Consider the following 23048-nt stretch of genomic DNA (forward strand, 5'->3'; position numbering starts at 1 on the left):
ATGGAGTGCTCAACGTTCGATCATGATTTGCTACTGTTAGCCAAAGATAATCTCTAATCATGCTGGAAAAACTACACGAGAAAACAGAAAAAGCAGAACTATCCTACGAAAAGAGCAGAATACATAGAAAAGAAACATGATAGACAGACTCATCTGAACACAATGTTTGGAAAAATTTACAGGTAAAGTCAAGTACACAGAGATGACAAAAGTCAGGGGATAGCGATGTGCACATTTACAGATGGCGGTAGTATCGCTTACACAAGGTATAAAAGGACCTGTGCGGCTGGTCCCGGTGGAGGTTCGAGTCCTCCTTCGGGCGTGGGTGTATGTGTTTGTCCTTAGGATAATTTAGGTTAAGTAGTGTGTGTGTAAGCTTACGGACTGATGACCTTAGCAGTTAAGTCCCATAAGAATTCACACACATTTGAATATTTTTATAAAAGGACAGTGCGTTGGCAGAGTTGTCATTTGTAATCAGGTGATCCAAGTGGAAAGGTATCCGACGTGATTATGACAGCACGACGAGAGTTAACACACTTTGAACGCGAAATGGTAGTTGGAGGTAGACGCATGGGCCATTCCGTTTCGGAAACCATTAGGAAATTCAATATTCCGAGATCCACAGTGTAAAGACCGTGCCGAGAATACCAAATTTCAAGAATTACCTCTCGCATCGGCCGACGGCCCTCACGTAACGACCGAGAGCAACGACGTTTGCGTAGAGCTGTCAGCGTTAACAGATAACAACACTGCGTGAAATAACTGCAGATAGCCAGCCGCTGCGACCGAGCGGTTCTAGGCGCTTCAGTCCGGAACCGAGCTGCTGCTACGGTCGGAGGTTCAAATCCTGCCTCGGGCATGGATGTGTGTGATGTCCTTAGGTTTAGTTAGGTTTAAGTACTTCTCTGTCTAGGGGACTGATGCCCTCAGGTGTTAAGTCCCATATTGGTTCGAGCCATTTGATCCATTTTAACCGCAAATATCAATGGGACGTACGAAGGAAGTATCTGAACTGTCCAAATATATGATGGACAAAGCATAGGACACGTGGAAGGTCGAACCCAAGCTGAGAATATAATTTTTACTCAAAAAATTAAAAATTTATTTCAAACAACCAGGTTGATAGTTGAAACTACAATCTCCTCTTACACCTGGTAGATGAACAGCAAATTTCTCTTACGTAAACAGTCCTTAGACATGAGGAATATCAATTTAGACACAAGCAAATTTAAAACGGAGAAACAACAACACTTAAAATAACTACAGTTTATCACAACAAATAGTCCCAGGCCACACCTAACCCCCGAAGGGGACGCTCTTATAACTCAGCAGACAACAAGCTAAAGTCACACAAATTTTTAAACCGCCGTAAGGCCCTTAAATAAAAGCCATACAAGTAGAACAGTAGAGTTAAGTAAAGATTAGTAAATTAAATTACACAACAACCAAAAGCAAGAATCAATCCTCTGAGAAAGAGGGCAAAATTCCCACTTTAAGTCTGGTAATCTTGGAATGAGTTACAAGAAGTGAGCAACCACGTTAGGCTAAGCTGACAATCAAATTACCCATGGAATTTAAATCTTCAAAAACTTAAGTACAGTAAACGTTCGCAAAGTCAAGCACAGAAAATAAGTTCTTAGCTATATCACAAGACAGGGAAAGCTCGCAAAGCAGTTACTTAAAACCACCCATCAAATAGCATAACTGGAAAACTTAACTTGTTTAGCAGCAACAGCTGGAATCAAAACTCCAGGAATACGTACACGCAGCAGGCGCCGCATAAATTACAATGTCACGGCTTAGAAGCCAAGGCTGCCAACAAACAGCATACACATTACGACACTAAAATCAAGAGCTGCAGCAATAAGGTGTTCAGGTCTCTCAAGACTTAATAAAGACCATAAAGTAACGTAACGTTCGCTAAGCAACTACTTAACTGTAAGTTAAGTGAATAAAGATTAAAGCTTTTAATTCTACATCTACATGGATACTCTGCAAACCACATTTAAGTGCCTGGCAGAGGGTTCATCGAACCACCTTCACAATTCTCTATTATTCCAATTTCGTACAGCTCGCTGAAAGAACGAACACCTATATCTTTTCGTACGAGCTCTGATTTCCCTTATTTTATCGTGGTGATCGTTTCTCCCTATGTAGATCGGTGTCAACAAGATATTTTCGCATTCGCAGGAGAAAGTTGGTGACTGGAATTTCCTGAGAAGATTCCGTCGCAACGGAAAAGCCTTTCTTTTAATGATGTCCAGCTCAAACCCTGTATCATTTCTGTGACACTCTCTCGCATATTTCGCGTGCTGCCCTTCTTTTAACTTTTTCGATGTACTCAGTCCTGTCTGGTAAGGATCCCACACCGTGCTGCAGTATTCTCAAAGAGGACGGACAAGAGTAGTGTACGCAGTCTCCTTAGTAGATCTGTTACATTGAAAGGTCTCTGTTGGATTCCTTTCATGTTTAATTTCTTAAATCTGTTGCCATTTATGGAATAAATTCCTTTTCTAAATGTACTGTGGCGTTTCTGACTATCTGGGAGGAGACTGAGCAGTGGATCGTGTTACTTTTACACATAAACAAGAACGATCTGTCACACTACTACACTTTAAAGCACAGTTTATATGTAATTCTTATATGTAATTCATGTCACACAGTCTCATACGGAACCTACATCCGCTTTCTTTTATATACTGTATATGATAAGATACTGTCATCCCCCTTCCCTTTTGTGTGAGAGGATGAATGAGCATATGTATTTCTAGTTGCATGCTTGAGGGTAGCAGACAAGGCTGTCTGCTAGAGAACAGTAGGACCAACGTAGGAACAGGTAGCTACGCTTCCTAAAAGCAAAGAAGTTTCTATTCTTAGTATGGTCCTGTCCGTCCGTTGTCATGTTGGTATAGGAAGCTGCCCCTCTGGCCACTTCCGTTGGTCTTTGTGAGCCACCCCTCAGGAAGCACGCTCGGAAGTAGGGCAGTTGCTGTGTGGCCGTGGCGAGCGTCTGAAGTGGTAAGATCTCCGGCTAAGCGCGTGTCTGTTAAGTCCGTAGGACAATGGATTTCTTAAGTTCAGCCTAACTGAAAATTTAATCACTTTTATTTCGGGTTTAGGTCTAAAATATCCGATGTTATCTTAAATTGCCGCGCAGTGTAATTATCGTGTGAAGTTCAGGTTATTTTTCGGTAGTTGCTTTGTTACTACTTTGTGAGTAAAGTGGAACCACGTGTTGATCAGTAACTCTAACTAAGTTCATCAATCTTAAATCCGAATGTGCGTGAGATTATAACGTCTCGTCTTGAGAATATTTTTTTAATATAGCAACTTTTCTTTATGCTTTTCTTTATGTTCAACCCACGTGGGGTGTACTTTGCGAGACCAGTACCACGTGCTTATATAACTGTTTGACCCATCAGGTTAATAGTAAGACGTTAGTAACCAGTTCAAGGTTTTTCTTTTGTCAATTGCTTTTCGATCTAATGTATTTTAATTATCAAAATTATTGTGGAGTTGTACGCTTTGTGTAAACCAAGTTGACCACGTGGAGCATGTGGTGTAATCATCAAAGTAGCCCTCAGCTATTCTTTTTGCGAAGACTTCACAAAGAGTTAATATGAATTTAGTATACCAGTGTGTGATAATTACATGACGGACAGGATTGTGATATGAACGTAATTTCTTTGGGTAAAAACTGAATCTGTTGGTTGTGGTTAATTTCTTCTTGCTTATGTTTCAATGTTCTTCGTGTGTTATTTTATGAATGGAGTGTTGGGTGCAGTTTCCCAAATCTTGGCTCCATATTTTATGTGTTCCGTAAAATTACAATCTCACATTTTTTTTTTAATCGTAAATAAGGCACCAGCTCAGTTATAACTCACGTATAATATGCTGAAATTTCAATGAACAATCTTAAAATAAATTTCCAAATATAAACTGATTTCTTTCCTTTTATTTAAATTCTCCTTTATATATATATATATATTACCGGTTTTGTCTGCTTGGTAAACCTAGACTAAATATCTGATGAAACAGTTGCCCAGTAATCCACGGTTAATCTCCCCAGACAGATCACGGCTTTTAACCCACTTTCATTGTCTATTAGCACCGATTTCAGCATACCAAATTAAAGTAACAATATTACAACATTATTCATCATAAGCAGAGATTTCGTTTACTGTACTAAACTGGCATTACAAGCGTAGGACACTTAAGAGAACCAATGGTAGATCTACCAACAGATGTCGAGTCCTCTTTCGAAACTACAGAATAATAGATACAAACTTACGCGCCTGGCACGGACTTCAAGCTTAACATTTAAAGATAAGTATCAGGTTGCAGCGCCTCAAGATTTAAACGCATCTAAAACAAATTTATAAAACAATAGTTTAAAACAGCAGAAGTGATTCAACATTGCTCAAAACTTGCAACAAATAAGGAATGACTAAAAAACAAGAACGCTGAACAGAGCACTTCAAAGACACTTTTACCACTTCAATCAATGGTCCATCGTCCGCAGCTCGTGGTCGTGCGGTAACGTTCTCGCTTCCCGCGCCCGGGTTCCCGGGTTCGATTCCCGGCGGGGTCAGGGATTTTCTCTGCCTCGTGATGACTGGGTGTTGTGTGCTGTCCTTAGGTTAGTTAGGTTTAAGTAGTTCTAAGTTCTAGGGGACTGATGACCATAGATGTTAAGTCCCATAGTGCTCAGAGCCATTTGAACCATTTTGTACCAATGGCCCATCTGAGTAAACGTTTATGTAACCTGAGGCTAACTCAGAGGTTCTAACATGCCAGCTGCCCGTACAGCACTTCCTATACACACATAAATAGAAACCATTAAACAAATCAGCAAATTTACACTCGCGGCTTTAAATAGGTCACAGTAATTGCAAGAAAATCGCGTCTTTCAAACTCCACCGGCGAGATTCACTGAGGGAATGAAACAATACGCACCATAACTTCTTTTGTACTCCATTTGCCATCATTCGAAGCAGTATTGCGGCCACCAACATCCAAACTGCACACGGCAATAACATTCCAGAAAATTGCTGGCACGCCCCAGCCAGAGGATCGATGTTAGCACAATGCCGCCACCGTTTAGTATCCAATAGGACAGTGCGGCGAAATTTGGCGTCAATGGCCTACGGCAGCAGATAACCGACGCGAGTGGCTTTGCCAACAGCACGACATTGCCTTCAGTGCCTCTCCTGGGCTCGTGACCATATCGGTTGGACCGCAGACTACCGGCAAACCGTGACCTGGTCGGATGAGTCTCTATTTCAGTTGGCAAGAGCTGATAGTAGGATTCGATTTTATTGCAGACCCCAAGAAGCAGTAGACCCAAGTTGTCAACAAGGCACTATCCAAGCCGGTGGTGGCTCTATAATGGTGTGGACAGTGTTTACATGTAATGGACTGGGGCCTCTGATCCAACTGAACCGATCATTGACTGTTAATGTTTATGTTCGGCTATCTAGAGACCATTTGCAGCCATTCGTGGACTTCATGTTCCCGAAGAAGGATGGAACTTTTGTGGATGACACTTCATCTTGTTACCAGACCGCAATTGTTCAAGACTGGTTTGAAGTACATTCTTGACAGTATGAGCGTATGATTTGGCCACCCAAACCGCCCGACGTGAATCCCATTGAACATTTATGAGACATAATCGAGAGGTCAGTTCGTGCACAAACTCGTCCAACACTTTCGCAATTGTGGCCACCTATACAGGCGGCATGGCTCAATATTTCTGTAGCACACTTCGAATGACTTATTGAGTCCATTCTACTTCGAATTTCAGCACTCCGCTGGGCAAAAGGAGATCCGACATGAGATTAAGAGGAATCCTGCGAGTTTTATCACCTCAATGTATCTTGGTGAATGGAGCAAACAGAATGGACTTGATAAAGAAGAAACAAAGGACGAGCGAGAAATACAGAAACAGTAGAAACGTTAGTACAGAATAGATATAACACACAGACAATTTCCTGCAATCCAAAGATTAGCCACTAGACGGAGGTTGTTAAGTCAGAAGCGCTTTACACTACAGAATTCCTGAATAAGAATTGAGAAAGAGAAGAACTGTGGAGTGAACAAAAAATATTATGCAAGATCCTCGGGCCGCAAAAAAGAAGAGAAAAAAAATGATCTATATGAACAGTTGGTGATCACAGACGCTATACGCAAGAGAAGGTTGAAGTTCTGTGGGCACCTATTCATAGTGATCGAATAGAGATTGACGGAGAAAATAGTCAACTACATCAGCAAACTAAAGGCGTCGACAAAATGGGGTGGGAAAATAAGAAAGTGCGTGGAGGAACTTGAGATCAATCAGAAAGAGACCTGGGATAAATACGGTAGATATTTCAAATGAAGGTTGACAAATTCACTGGGTTCCAGGAAAAGCAAAGTACAAAGAACAGGATCGTACAGACAGAAGAAAGAAGGAGGAACCTCAGTGGAAGAATGAATATGCTCCGGAAGGAGAGGAATATTTGCAACAAACCTGTTCTTTCCATGGTCCACAATAGGTCGAAGTCGAAAAGCCAAAAAATGGAATGTAACAATAACAGTTCCAGTTGCATAAAAATATTTTTATTGTCACAACTGGTGTCGGTCTTCAGTCCAGTGACAAGCGTTGAGGAATAATTCAGTACAATAGGAGTTATGCTGCGACTCAGCAATGGTCACTGCCCACCATATTCCCTGTTCCAGTCGCCAGTGGAGTGCAAGAGCAAAGACTGTTCGTGTGTCTCCACTGTACAAGTCAAATCTCTTTAATTGGGCTTTGTGGTCTTTCCGTGGGATACATGTACACTGATTGATATTTCTGTGAAATTTGAACAGTATACCACGCAATGACGCACAGCGCTTCTTTTGTGGCGTCTGGCCCTGGAGTCCGTTGACTAAACCATTAGTGCTTTTGCGCTTACTATAGATATTATGTGACGAAAGTTGCTGCTCTTCTTTTCATTATTGTCATTTCCTCTATCCATCCTATCTGGTTAGGTTCCCACACCGACGAGCAATACTCAAGTATCGGGCGAATTAAGTTTTTCACGTAACGTTAGCGACAGCCCCGGACAGTGCACAAGTCCCTCCCAATCACCCCCCCCCCCCCCCTCCACACCAATCCATATCCTGAGCTCCGCCCATGGTCTGCCGCATGTTCCAACATCAAAGTTGTTCGTATCACAGATATGCCAGTCATAACAAGGGAGAAAATCAGTAGTTAGTACGAAATACAGTTTTTCCGGTACTATTGTGAAAAGAATTAGAAATATGTTCATTAATATTCGAGTTGAAAAACCATCAATAAGAAAGAAAAAGAAAAATGGTATCCACACTGTCATTTTTATTTTATGAGCTTTCATCTGCACTATATCAAAAAATCTGATATTTGTTAACTGCAGTGAGCACAAATTTCTGTCATCTCGCGTAGTGTAAGAAATTCTTTTGGGAAATATTAATTGGTAGTATCGCCAAGGATGCTGTCCATTATCTCAATTGTCTAAAGTCAATGTCGCATAAACAAGGCAAAGTCGATGTCTTCGTTTGTTTCTGATTACCTCATTAAGACTAGAGAATATAAGAGTGGGATAATGTAGAAATGCATAATGCAAGTAGTCAGATATTTATACAGTGATATTCTTCAGTAATATTTGCCTGTGTAATGGGTGAATTTTTACTTGTGAACTCTTATGACTGCTTGCTTATAGCAGACACGAGATTACTTTGAGTTCTTCTTCAGTGTTTGAGAGCTTTAGAGCTGCCTATTGTTAAACGTATGTACATAATTTCGTCAGTGTCATTCCAACACATCATATGGTACTTTAATGTCTGTTAGATATCAGTCTTGAAAGCAGTTGGCCACAACAGTCAAGATTAGGTACCTTGTGTATTATAACTTTATTGAGAGAGTATATCTATGTTTCATTTTGACAGTATTACACAAACTGCTAAGAATTACTATCAGCACAACACTGCTAGTATGAACAACCGTGGTAAAACAAAAAACGACGAACAAAAACACGACAGCGACGAGGACTACCAAAGATCATAGGGGTAAATGGGCGGGGCTTGTGCAAATGTCCGGGGCTGTCGCTAACGTTTCCTAGTTCTTCTGGGTGGCCTACCATTCATGACACCTCTTCCAGTGAATCATAGTCCGGCACGTGCCCTTCCTACAATAACGTTAATGGAGTCAGTCCACTTCACATGGACATGTGCAAATATTTTGAGGTATTTAATGGCTTAAACTGTTTCCAGTGATTGTTTGGCAATCATGTAATGAAGTAACAACATGCCTTTCTCTCTATATGCCTACAATACGTTAAATTTATTTATGTTTGGGGGCAACTACCAGTTACTGCTATAATCGTCAGTCCGCTGTAGGTCTTACTGCATTTCATGGCTATTTTTTTCCATTCTCCGACCGGTTGCAAAATTAAAACCACGGTGGTAACATCCGTTCCCATCAGACCACAGCACTGTCGGACAGGGCTAGCACTTGGATGGATGACCATCCGGTCTGTCGAACGCTGTTGGCAAGCGGAGTGCATGTAGCCGTTGTGAGGCATACTGAGGAGCTACTTGATTGAAAAGTAGCGGCTCCGGTCTTGTAAACTGACCCGCGACCGGGAGAGCGGTGTGCTGACGTATGCCCCTTCATATCCTATCCATTGACCCCTTGGTCTGAGGTTGACACGCCGGCCGATCGGTATCGTTACGCCTTCATGGCCTGTTCTGGCGGAGTTTAGAAAATCCGGTGTAGCTTCGCGCAGATGTGTTGCGCAGTGCCTCCCGCCAAGTGTGAAGTCCTGCTGAGGGGTTTCGCCTGATTTTTTGCAGTCCACATAACGTAACTTGCAGCGTTTCCTTCTTCATGACAATTGTCGGCCGCTTGCCGCAGGTGCAATCTGATCACCCTCAGATTTTCATCTCTTCGCTCACACGAACCGCTGGCTATGACAGCATTTTGGGAGCTGGCAACGAGCTGCAGACCAGCGTAGCGAATTGGCGGAAATCACAGGCGGCTGCCTTCTTGGAGGAGGGTACTGGATAGCTGGTGCCACACTACGACAAATATCTAAGTCGGAGTGGCTGCTATCTAGAGAAATAGATGGACTGTTTAGTTTGAGTTTTGTTCTGGTTTCTATATGCGACCGGTCAGAAGATGAAAAAAATAAGCCTCATATCACCATTCTGCCTTCATTACACGATCTGTACATGTGGTTGAGAAACGACACACTCAGTATTAATGACGATATTGACACTATAGGTGTGCTACTGTGAAAAGCGAGAATATCAGCAGTCCTATAAGTAGAGCTATGTCTGGAGTTCGGCATTTAAACTCTTTGGCAAGGCGTCCGTGGCACTATTTGTGTTATTTTACTCATCATTGTCCTATTTTCATTAATCAGCTGTTGATATCCTTCAACTGAAACGAACACAGCCAAAAATTATGTTAGTAACGTCATTGGGACTACGTCTGCCAAGTTTGTAGGACAAAAAAAATATGAGAACATTACAATATTGCAGAAGAAAAATTTAAACCTATATCACCAGGCAGCGATAGAAAGAAAACAAATTCAAAAATGTCGAAAGATGAACCGTATAGTTTACAGAGCGTGAACAATTACATTCTAAAACGTATATACATACATTCGTTCAGATGTTGTTTAGTTAAACATATACATAGTTTGTAACTGACACAAAATCGCACACTTGCTCACACATTTCTACCTGACTCTTTCTACGAACTTCGGCATTAGAAACGTAATGGCCGGCAGAAAACAGATGAGGATGTGATAAATATGCTGCACGTAGTTCTTTCCAGCTGCGCGTTAAATATACCATTTTTTCAGTAACTACCGTAAAACGAACAATGAGTTTGGTTCCTGTGTAACGACGACTCGGGAAATAAACAGTGGATATTGAGAGTACGAAGATTCAACAAAGTGTGTTTTTGTATAAATCCTAAAACGAAACTAATTTACCAATGGATTTTTTTATACTACAATTTGATTGTATATTTAACGTGAGTTCAACAGCACGTGGGGCCGCCGAGATACGAGAGGACGTCAGAAAGTAAGTTACCCACGTTGTCCCACTGAGCAACAAGAATGGCTAAGTGTCAGAAGAGAGTATGTGTTCTTGGCTCCCTGCAAACATCGTTCTGTTGCGGTACGGTTAACAGATGGATTAAAGCGTGCGATTGAAATGACACGGCGAATGTAAAGATACTCCAAAGTGGAAGCACCTGGGACAGTACGATTGTTGTGGGAAAAATGTCCAAATTCCACACGGATTCACAGTGAAATTCTGGCGGTATATGGGCCAAATGCTGTGTCGTACCCAGTCATAGTGAAATGATGTTAACAGTTTGACCAAGGCCGCACAGACGTGGATGGTGCTGATCGGGAAGGAAGGCCATCGACGTCAACAACAGGGGCCAAGTCCAGGCAGTCGAGCAACTGATTCGCGCCAGTCGCGGGTTTTGCAACAATGAGAACGTTCACACAGCGGTTCTCGAATGGCTCTATGACGGAGGAGAGGATTTCTGTTGTCGAGGAACTGAATGACAGGTAGAACGTTCCGATCGTTGTTTACAGAGACTTTGTGACAATGATGAAAAATAGTATCATGTGTTTGTGTCGCATACAATAAATGTTAGTTGGGCTACGATATAATGTGTAACTTAACTTTTTGAAGTCACTTCGAAGCTCTCTTACTCCAGCGACGACAGGCTATGGCCGTCTCCGAATGTAGCTATTATTAAGTTATGCTGGTTGGTTGGTAGATTTGGAGGAGAGGACCAAACAGCGAGGTCATCCGTCCCATCGGAGTGGGGAAGGATGGGGAAGGAAATAGGCCGTGCGCTTTCAAAGGAACCATCCCAGCACTTGCGTGAAGCGATTTAGGGAAATCACGGAAAACCTAAATCAAGATGGCCCGAAGCGGGCTTGAACCGTCGTCCTGCCGAATGCGAGGCCAGTGTGCTAAACACTGCGCCACCTCACTCAGTGTCATGTTATGCCAACAATTAATTGTGTTAAATATAATTACTACAAACAGCCCGACATGTTTGAGAGGAGGGAGGTATATACTTTGTAGTATGTCCTAATTTTGCGAATCAAAATCGACTTGGACTAATGAACTTTATTGTTCCTTTTTCAGTTTTTTTCTGGAATTGTGTTGATATTATTATGGTGTATATATCCTTGTGCGAAGATAATATTGATACCTGTCTAACGGTAATATGCATATATTATGGATGGTAATATAGTAATGAAGCCAAAGGACAATAAAATAAAAAAGTGAGCATCGATCTTTCTGAACCATTTCCATCTGTTACAGCAGATACGCCGAACTCAGCAGGATTAAATAGTAAAACCTAACAATAACGAACTGACAAGGCCTTAAAAATGAACAGAAACCGTTCTTGTGAATAAAATACAGCTTGTAAGGTGTATGATTTGAAACAGTAACCAGCCACAAGTGTGATCTATAAAACTTCACTTAAATCAAGTCGTTACCGATTTTGGGTTTCTAATAAATTCATTTCCACATGCTTCTTACCGATTTTCTCGCTTTCGTGCTCGGGTCTCGTTTCGAAGTCGTTATTCGTATTGTGCACTAAGATAAACAAATGGTTTTCCGTTCAAAATTCGGTAAACTTACGATAGATTTCTCTTCTTTTTGACCAATAAAGAAACTGAAATGTGGAAAATTCTTACATGGTGAATGTTTTTACGTGGTGAATTCGTCGTGTCTGCATTAACATTTTAAAGTTTCTAGTAGTTTTTTGGAACGAAGATACTTATAACAGTTGCTGCAGAATCCTGCTGTTTCGAGAATTGGGAACTCACGACAAGAGATAATTTGTTTTTATTCGAAGTGTATCCAATAAATACTGTCTAGTGTAATTCGTTTTCATCATTAGTATCCCCTCATATGGTCCCTGCTTCCAATAATTACCAAATCCTATTGGAGAGGAAGAAGATTAGAGTTTTAGGTCTCGTTGACGATAGGGTGATTAGGGATAGAGCAAGAGCTTGTGTGGGTCAGGGAGGGGAATTAAGATGGCGCCATACTTTTCTGATAAACCATAAGCAATCAAAAAAAAAAAAAAACAGCTAAAATAAAATAGTATGCTGCCATAACAGCCTTTGTATTAAATATTTGCCACACAATCCAAAGGCAGTTTCGTGATATCTCTGTTATGTCTTGCCAAACATCTGGAAGAAGTTGGAATAAATCTGCATAGACCAACTAATTATCTAACTTGTTCACGCAGCATAACGCACATCGCTCTGTTTTGTGAGACATGTAGGTGAGTAACATCTGAATCGGAACCCCCCGCCGGATTAACGATCACTGTCCGGTACACCGGTCGTCCTAAGTGCGGATTTTCCCACTCTCGACTGAACAAATGACGGTGTGGTGCCTTATCTCCGGCTGAAAAACACGATACACAACTAAGAGACGAACACAATAATGTTTACACGCATCACAGATAAATGGGGCCCATTACTTTCAAATCTTAGGTTAACTGATAGGAGTACTGGCACACACACACACACACACACACACACACACACACACATGCACACAAGAAAAAAATCTAAATCGTGAATTAAAGCGATCCTTGTAGCTACAGGGCAACGCTAGCAGGAACAGAAAGAAATGCGGATCACCCAACGAAAGTACATAGATGCGTTTGATATGTGGTGTACAAAGATACCGTAAATTCAGTAATCTGTACGAAGCGAAAACGTTCTCTGCAAAGCCTGTTAGGAAGGGAATATGCGAAACACTGACTAGAAGAAGGAGCAGGATTCGTACGAGAGCTGTTACTACATCAGGAAATAACTTCAGTGGATTCGTAGACGACAAAAACTGTAGGGGTAGACAGACGTAGTATGTTCAACAAATAATTGGGAATGTGTGGTGCAAGCTCTATTCAGAGGTGAAGAGGTTAGCACAGGAGAGAAATCGTGACTTTAATGACTGAGGAATGGTGTATGCAAGTTGCACAAACGAGGTTCTATGTATTCACGAACAAGAAGAGGAGATATAGGTTGCTTCTACATCACTCAAAGCTAACCTCTGTTGTGGTAGTGGAACATGAGCACCCCAGAAATTTATCCAGGGATGGAGGAGCAATCTAACATTGCCACTTTTTATGTGAATGGCTTGGTCACCCATATCCGTTGTCTTGCCTGACTGCGATCAGCCACGTAATGCTACATTTGGCTAAAGGAGAGTACGTTAGTGAGTTCAACAGCCTACATAATAAAATAAAGTTCACATATAAAGTCTTGCCAAACATTTGCATTAATTTCTTATATTTCAAAATTCAAATTAAAAAAAAAAAAGTTATAACTCAACCCACCCCCGTGAATACAGAAAAGCCAATTTTAATTTTGCCATCAATCGTTTTTTTAAAATGCCAATGTCGAAAGCAGAACATGAATCCGATCTGAAAACGATTCAATATAATATTAAATGTGCTGCTAAAAAGAATAACTACACATAATATTACGTCAACAACATAAAAAGCAAATACAAAAAGAAAACAGGTTCAACAAAGCTGATGATAGCAATCTGAATTACATATTACATGTTACATTGGCAAAATCAATGATAGGGTTACTTCGATTTTCAGAAAACAGAAATTAAAGGTGACTTTTACCACCAAAAATAACTTGGGTAGCGTTTTGAATAGTAGTGTTGACAAAATTACTAATTGTCATAGATCGCAGTGTTCATAAGACAACGTGTCCTGATTGTGATGGTTGTTGCATGGGATAAACTAGAAGGCGAGTCGAGGTTAGATTAAGTGAACATGTCACTTTGGATGGAAAGAGCGTCGCTGAAAAATGTAGCGTATTCCTGCAAGCAAGAGTAATTGTACATATTATATTAATCATTTATATTTTTGAATAGCGAAATGTACAAACCGTTGTTACTTTTTCGATCGACAAATGGGCTAGCGATTACCTTTCCATTAACACATATCGAACAATTTTTAGCATTGTTTTAATCTATTAATTTTGATGTTTTCCATATATTAACCAACACTGTGTGAACAAGGGCAGTAAATTCTGTTCAAAAATGGCTCTGAGGACTATGGGACTTAACTTCTGAGGTCATCAGTCCCCTATAACTTTGAACTACTTAAACTTAACTAACCTAAGGACATCACACACACACCCATGCCCGAGGCAGGATTCGAACCTGCGACCGTTGCGGTCTCGCAGTTCCAGACTGTAGCGCCTAGAACCGCTCGGCCACCCCGGCCGGCAGTAAATTCTGTAATCTAAAATACGGTAAATGTGTATAGAGGGATATGCACACCATTATGATATACAACGATGTCAGCTGTGCAATAATTGTAAACAGCGGCTTCAATGTGAACTGATATACTGACATTGATTGTTTACTAAGGGCTGTTTCTACAGGAAAGTGATAATGATTATTTCTGTTGCATCTTACCGGTAACTTTCTTTATCTACTCTGTACAAAGCTTATACAACTTCATTAATGTGTCTTATTGTAAAGTATTCTTATACGTTTCTGGCACTGATGAGAGACACGTAGTAGCCGGCCGCGGTGGCCGAGCGTTTCTAGGCGCTACAGTCCGGAACCATGCGGTTACTACGGTCGTAGGTTCGAATCCTGCCTCGGGCATGGGTGTGTGTGATGTCGTTAGGTTAGTTAGGTTTAAGTAGTTCTCTGTTTAAGGGACTGATGACCTCAGCTGGTAAGTCCCATAGTGCTCAGAGCCTTTTGAACCAAGACACGTAGTAATTGAAATCTAGATCTCCAGTAAACAGATTATTAGCGGCTGATTGCTGTATATTTTCTCTATTTTCTGATAAACGAGAAGTTTAGCAGAATCACAGGGAGTCACTTATAGAAGTATATGAGAATTCTGTAATTAATAAAAACTCTGTACTTCATACCCCTCTTGCGGGACGTCTTTGAAGTGAAACCAGTTGCAGATCGTCAGCAAAACAAGAGATATATGAATACTGCGCATTTCCTGTATATATTACCGTTCCTAACTGCTATGACATTAACTTCTCGTGACTGGAGTTCGTTTAAAAGACATCTTGATAGCCTGTAACCGTAAAAATTGTATATCATAAAATACACTACTGTAGTTACCAGCTTATAGGCATTTTTACATGCGATGAAGCATGATTTTTATAGTAATCCGCTTCATAATGCCACTCTCTCGTAACTGCAATAATGGATTTTATGATACACAATGTTTACAGTCAAAGGTGGTCATGATGTCTTTTTGAAAAGTCACGCATGAGAGGGTTGGTTGCAACCGAGGTCGCTAATGTGCGCTAGTGCTGACACGTAGGTACGCAAGTTCATCGGCCATATTTCGCCAGTAAAAGGAGGAGAAATAGTAGCATATCGTACCTCATCATCAGATTTCACGCCCATGTTCTAGGGTAAAAGCCCAGGCATCTCCACAACGGGTCACAACCTCGATGGTGGTCCCTCCGTCGAATGGGGCGTTAATCTGAGCACGTCCCTTGGTGCAATTAGACAGTAGTAGGCGCTGTCCCAGTATCTCCATCCCACCCCCCATATTATCATCATCACAATCATCATCATTGACAATGGCAACAATACAAAACACGACACAGTGCTTCATATGTACTCGTCACATTTTACCTACACGAGAAACTGCAAAAAGGCAGATCTGACACACAAACCACGCAAGCAGCTTCAACTGAAAATACTGCACCAAGCTGACAAAAACACACATGACCTGCAGTTCAGTTAGTGTACTGTCTGTATTTCATGTCAAAGTGAGGCAAACTGATGATGAAAACATAGTCTCGTCTCTCCCTGTGCGGGAATAACACGAAAGGTGTGCGAGTATGCGAGACGTAGAAACTGTGACAGTGAAAGTTTAGACTGATCAGGGAGACGTGAACAGACAGCCGAAGTGGTTAAGGCGACCGTTCATGATAAGTGGGAAATCCGGGTTCGAGTCTCAGTCTATTACAAAATTACTATAGTGAGCCATACAGCTGATGTAATATTGTATTCGCAGTTTGCGAATACATATGATAAACAAATAAGCTGGTAACAAATACAATAATTGCTCTCACTCTTTCACTCAGTAGGCTAGAGAGTATGATATGCACTGTCTTGTACCTTTGTATTCCATTTCTCCCTGTAGCATGGAAACAATTTGTACCTCCGTATGGATATCAGTTCACATAATTCTCAGCTTCCTCATTTTTTCCTTGGATTGCAGAATCAGCGTATGACCAATGAAGAATATTTATATTGCTACTCAACTATGCAACACCCCAACAGAAATAATTCAGGTTAACATACTGTAACGCTTTTATTCCCGTGCTACTTCTTTACAGTGTCCCAGCTTATCCACGAAATTGCTCACAAAAAAATAAAAATTTACAAAATCATCAGGTTCATCATAAGTTCATAGAATTGTAAACATACCAAGTGGTTGCATACATCAAAGGTCCCAAATAAACAATGGAATGGCCTCATTTACAGATATACAACACACTACAGCTTGTATCCCCTGTCAGCTTGGGAGTATATGCGTATCAATTAATAGTCTAATAATATAGCTATCTGCAAATTTTAAAGTATAGTCAATGTATTATTTCAGCCTTTTCTCAGTTATAACAGTTGATGTGAAAACCTTCACTCTCTCCTTTCATCCTCTGTATCTGAATTTCCCTCCCTCACTTCTTTCTCTCTGCCTCCATCCTCACCTTCATAATTTCCATGAATTAATTTAGTTATTTGCATTTTCCTTTTATATTTCTCAAAGGAACGAGCTTTGCCTATCTCACAACTACCCAGATAAAACTAACAGTTTGTACCGCACGTTACCTGGTATTTTATATATATGCTTTATTACTAAGAGTATATATTTCTGCATCTCTTTAACTCAGTATCAATGTATTACTTCACCATTTACTTAGTTGTAACATGTAACAGCTGTACATTTAACAAAGCCACAGCTCTAGCATATCTGAAACTTGCTCTATTTCTCGCAATCCTTTCAACCTCTCTCTGTGAATCCGAGGCAAAATTGTTATTTATGTATAATTTCACCACTGTTGACAACATAATTACCTGACTAAAGATTTGAACACGTCAGCTGATTACAAAAATGAGTACAAAAGTTAAGCTATATAAACTTAACAGAAAAAGACTTGTATACCACTTGAAATATTTTCTCTAACGTATGTGTTCGTCAGCTCAACCAAAGACCTCCAAAATGTTTTAAACTTATTCTGAAATTATAGTAATGTTTTGCTATATCTTCTTTGTACTTCGAAATACTGTTTCTGTTTTTGCGGTATGTTCTTCGCACCTAGTAGTTTCCAGACACCATCTTTGTTAACAAAATGTAGCAGTTTATATGTGACGTATCATGACAGAGGAATGAGTCTGTGACCACTGGAGGTATTCTATTTTAGTTGTCTTATTTCCACATTTACATTTAGTTTTTAGTCAAAAATCTCCAAAAACAATGTTTTCTGAAGTAGTGTTTTGTTTCTCCACTAGACAATGGCATAACTTACCTCAAAGCCGTAATACCACATACACACGTCAAATTAACACGCATAAATTTACCTGATGGCCTTTGAAATACGTTGTTGTTAAAATAGACAGTGACACGTCAAATTAACACGCATAAATTTACCTGATGGCCTTTGAAATACGTTGTTGTTAAAATAGACAGTGATTGGCAACAGTGAAAGTATTGTTTCATTCGGCATTCACCTGTATTTCTCAATCGATTAAATATTTGTTTTGCAGTTAAATTGCTTGACATATGAAGAGTGCTTGAAGAACCTGACCTTGATAATGGCTGTGTATACCCTAGAAAGCGTGAAACAACATACTCCACGTTGTTTTTGAATGGCGTTCACTGCTTCCACTGGGAAAGGTGCCCGCGAGGACTTACAACAGCTGCTTCACTTCACTAACAACAGTTCGGCTTCATCTTGGTTTCACAACAGACTGAATAATTGCTCTCCTTTCTAGGTCAGTGGAAATGACACTTTGCTGAGCTCATTTATGTTCTACTCTCCACACGCGGCGTTTATGATGTTTAACGAAACTTTTGTCCTTCCTATTCTCACTAACCACTGCAACTCCATGGCAATGAATTGCGGAAAGTGCTCCACGACTGTTAATCCACATACTGTTTACATGCAAAACATATAAAAAGACGACGAACAATGCGACAAGGCATATCCTGATGTGATACGGCTGGGACAGCTGAAGTGCGACGGCTGAACCAGGAGAGGTCAGACAAGCATTGGAGTGCGCGCGGCACGATCGGGAAGTCTTTGTTTGGTGCCGGCTGCACACGGCCTGCTGTGGACGTCTGCCGTATACTTAGCGCCAGACGAGACGGCCGAGTCCACACGGCGCGGCGCAGGCGACGGATGCGCCGCTGATTCACTGGCTGTTAAACCGAAAGAGCCCAGTAAACACGGACCTGGGACTGGGGCTGAAGCTTGTGTTTGGTGACAAGAGCCCGGGGAGAAAAACAGTAGCGTCTAGCATTAGGGTCGACAACTGCATCGTGCTGTGAGGGAACCGTATTCCAGTGGAAAGCACTGACAGACCTCGTCCGTGCAGAGCCATAGGTTAGAAGTACTCTACTAAAAGGTGTTATTAGGTTCATCCATGAATGTCGAAATCGCTCTTGCCTCCAGGAGAAACAGGGTATAGAGTCAGTCGCTGCATCTCTGTAAACGGCTATTTTAAAACTGCTAATGGCGCAAGAATGCTAATCTACATCCTCATTTACATTTACATCTGTACTACACATTTACACTCCTGGAAATGGAAAAAAGAACACATTGACACCGGTGTGTCAGACCCACCATACTTGCTCCGGACACTGCGAGAGGGCTGTACAAGCAATGATCACATGCACGGCACAGCGGACACACCAGGAACCGCGGTGTTGGCCGTCGAATGGCGCTAGCTGCGCAGCATTTGTGCACCGCCGCCGTCAGTGTCAGCCAGTTTGCCGTGGCATACGGAGCTCCATCGCAGTCTTTAACACTGGTAGCACGCCGCGACAGCGTGGACGTGAACCGTATGTGCAGTTGACGGACTTTGAGCGAGGGCGTATAGTGGGCATGCGGGAGGCCGGGTGGACGTACCGCCGAATTGCTCAACACGTGGGGCGTGAGGTCTCCACAGTACATCGATGTTGTCGCCAGTGGTCGGCGGAAGGTGCACGTGCCCGTCGACCTGGGACCGGACCGCAGCGACGCACGGATGCACGCCAAGGCCGTAAGATCGTACGCAGTGCCGTAGGGGACCGCACCGCCACTTCCCAGCAAATTAGGGACACTGTTGCTCCTGGGGTATCGGCGAGGACCATTCGCAACCGTCTCCATGAAGCTGGGCTACGGTCCCGCACACCGTTAGGCCGTCTTCCGCTCACGCCCCAACATCGTGCAGCCCGCCTCCAGTGGTGTCGCGACAGGCGTGAATGGAGGGACGAATGGAGACGTGTCGTCTTCAGCGATGAGAGTCGCTTCTGCCTTGGTGCCAATGATGGTCGTATGCGTGTTTGGCGCCGTGCAGGTGAGCGCCACAATCAGGACTGCATACGACCGAGGCACACAGGGCCAACACCCGGCATCATGGTGTGGGGAGCGATCTCCTACACTGGCCGTACACCACTGGTGATCGTCGAGGGGACACTGAATAGTGCACGGTACATCCAAACCGTCATCGAACCCATCGTTCTACCATTCCTAGACCGGCAAGGGAACTTGCTGTTCCAACAGGACAATGCACGTCCGCATGTATCCCGTGCCACCCAACGTGCTCTAGAAGGTGTAAGTCAACTACCCTGGCCAGCAAGATCTCCGGATCTGTCCCCCATTGAGCATGTTTGGGACTGGATGAAGCGTCGTCTCACGCGGTCTGCACGTCCAGCACGAACGCTGGTCCAACTGAGGCGCCAGGTGGAAATGGCATGGCAAGCCGTTCCACAGGACTACATCCAGCATCTCTACGATCGTCTCCATGGGAGAATAGCAGCCTGCATTGCTGCGAAAGTTGGATATACACTGTACTAGTGCCGTCATTGTGCATGCTCTGTTGCCTGTGTCTATGTGCCTGTGGTTCTGTCAGTGTGATCATGTGATGTATCTGACCCCAGGAATGTGTCAATAAAGTTTCCCCTTCCTGGGACAATGAATTCACGGTGTTCTTATTTCAATTTCCAGGAGTGTACATTTACATCTATACTACACAAAGCCCTGTGCAGTGCAGGGCAGAGGGTACGCCCCATTGTGCTAGTTATTAGGTCTTTCTTCCTTTCCAGTCACCTATGAAGCACGGGAAGAATGATTGCACAAATGCCTCTCTGCGTGCTGTAGTTAGTCTAATCTTGTGTTCGCATTCCTTGTGCGAGCGATGCATATCCGGTTGTTACACATACCTTGATTCCTCACTTAAATATGGTTGTAGAAACTTGCTAAGTAGGTTTCCACGGGATAGTTTTTGTCTGTCTTCAAGCGAAGGCCAGTTCAGTTCTTTCAGCGTCGTCGAACTGTCCGATGAGTCGGACCATCCTGTGACTATTCGTGCTTCCCTTTCTTGTATCCCCTGCCAGTCAATTTGGTATAGGTCCCACGCACTTGAGCAATATCCTAGGATCGGTCACACGAGTATTTTGTACGAAGTCTCCTTTGTAGATTGATTGCATTTCACTAATATCCCACCAATGAATTGCAACCTGCCAGGTGCTTTATTATAACTGAGACCATATCCCTTCAAACTGCCTACCCAAGTGTTTGTATGGGTTTGTACGAGCAATTCGAACTGTGCCTCATTGATATTGTAGTAGTAGGATACTACGTTTTTTTAGTTTTCTGAAGTGCACATTTTTTCTTTCCTGAAGATGTAAACCAGCTGCCATTCTTTACGTCACTTTGAAATCTTATCAAGATCTGGCTGAATATTTATGCAGCTCCTTTCAGACAGTACTCCATTACAAATAACTGCATCGTCTGCGTTCTTACATTACTATCAATATTGTCCGCAAGGTTCGTTAATATACATGGCCAGTAAGGTTCTCAACAGACTGCCCTGAGGCACACCCGATGTTGCTTAAACATCTATTGATGACTCTCCATCTACGATAGGCTGTAATGTATTGTACTGAACTGGGGACCTAGAAACAATGGACAGGCTTCATCCCCGGTGAGCCCTCAGTGGTTCACAGGTTCACAGCCCCACAACAGGCTACAGCAGTCCACTCACCCCACCGCCGCCCCACACCACCGAACCGAGGGTTGTTGTGCGTTGCGGCCCCCCGGTGCCCCCCCCCCCCCCCCTCTGGAAAATCTCACACCAGGAGAGTGTAACCCGAAATGTTTGAATGTTTGCGTGGTGGAGTAATTATGGTTTACGCATACGTGGTGACACGTGTTTGTGCAGCAATCGCCGACATAGTGTAACTGAGGCGGGACAGCCGGCCGGAGTGGCCGAGCGGTTACAGGCGCTACAGTCTGGAACCGCACGACCGCTACGGTCGCAGGTTCGAATCCTGCCTCGGGCATGGATGTGTGTGATGTCCTTAGGTTAGTTAGGTTTAAGTAGTTCTAAGTTCTAGGGGACTTATGACCACAGCAGTTGAGTCCCATAGTGCTCAGAGCCATTTGAATCATTTTGAGGCGGTATAAGGGGAACCAGCCCGCATTCGCCAAGGCAGGTGGAAAAGCGCCTTAAAAAGCATCCACAGACTGGCCGACACATCGGACCTCGACACTAATCGTCGGAAGGGCCCAGGCATTAGGAGGGAGCATTGTGGTCTGGGGAATGTTTTTGTGGCATTCCCTGGGCCATCTCGTCATTCTGGAAGTCACAATGGGTCAACACAAACACGTCTCTGTCCTTGAGCACCATGCGCATCCCTTCAAGCAGCTTATTTTTCCTCGGCACTGTGGCTTCTGCCAACAGGAGAATGCAGTTTGTCGCACAACTAGCAGTGGTTCAAAGAGCACTCGGATGAGTTTACACTACTCCTCAGGGCTTCACACCTCCCGGATTTAAGCACATTCGAGAATATGTGGGACCAGTTCGATCGGGCTGTTTGCGCCACAGATCCTCAGCCGACAAACCAAGCACAGTTGGCCACGGCACTAGAACCGGCATGGCTCGACATCCCTGTCAGTGCCTCCCAGAACCTCACTGTCTCTCTTCTTGTGCGTCTTGCAGCAGTCCACGCTGCAAAAAGATGCTCACAGTAATGTGACTGAAAAAAGGCTAACTAAACTAAACTCCGTTCAAACGGACCTCGGTAGGCCCAACGGTAACGACCGACCGCCATGCCGCCATGTCATCCTCAGTCGATAGGCATTATTGGATGCAGATATGGTCAGCACACCACATTCCCGGCGTTGTCAGTTTTCGTCAGGGGAGCCGCTACTTTTCAGTCAAGTAGCTTCTCAATTGACCTCCGATGGGCTGACTGCACACCGTTTGCCAACAGCACTCGGGAGACCCGAATGGTCACCCATCCAGGTGCTAGCCAAGCCCGACTCCGCTTAACTTTGGTGATTTGACGGGAACCAGTGTTACCACGGCCGCAAGACCGTTGGCAGATTAATGTCACTGGACAGTGTATATACAGTATGTAAAGGTATACATTAACTCGTCCCCCATCCTTGAAAAATCTCCTTCTTCATGGCATCTATAGAAACTATGAACACATAAATGAATGAATGAATCTGCGGATGAATACAATTACTTTCCAGTAGGATGATCGAACTTCACACTTCATGTGGATTGGTAGCTGATTTCTGCACGTATTTAGACTAATGTCGAGAATTCCTAGTACACCGAGCGGGTTGGCGCAGTGGTTAGACACTGGACTCGCATTCGGGAGGACGACGGTTCAATCCCGCGTCCGGCCATCCTGATTTAGGTTTTCCGTGATTTCCCTAAATCACTCCAGGCAAATGCCGGGATGGTTCCTCTGA

This window comes from Schistocerca cancellata, chromosome 1 (genome assembly GCF_023864275.1).
Source record: "Schistocerca cancellata isolate TAMUIC-IGC-003103 chromosome 1, iqSchCanc2.1, whole genome shotgun sequence".
NCBI classification, from domain to species: Eukaryota; Metazoa; Arthropoda; class Insecta; order Orthoptera; family Acrididae; genus Schistocerca; species Schistocerca cancellata.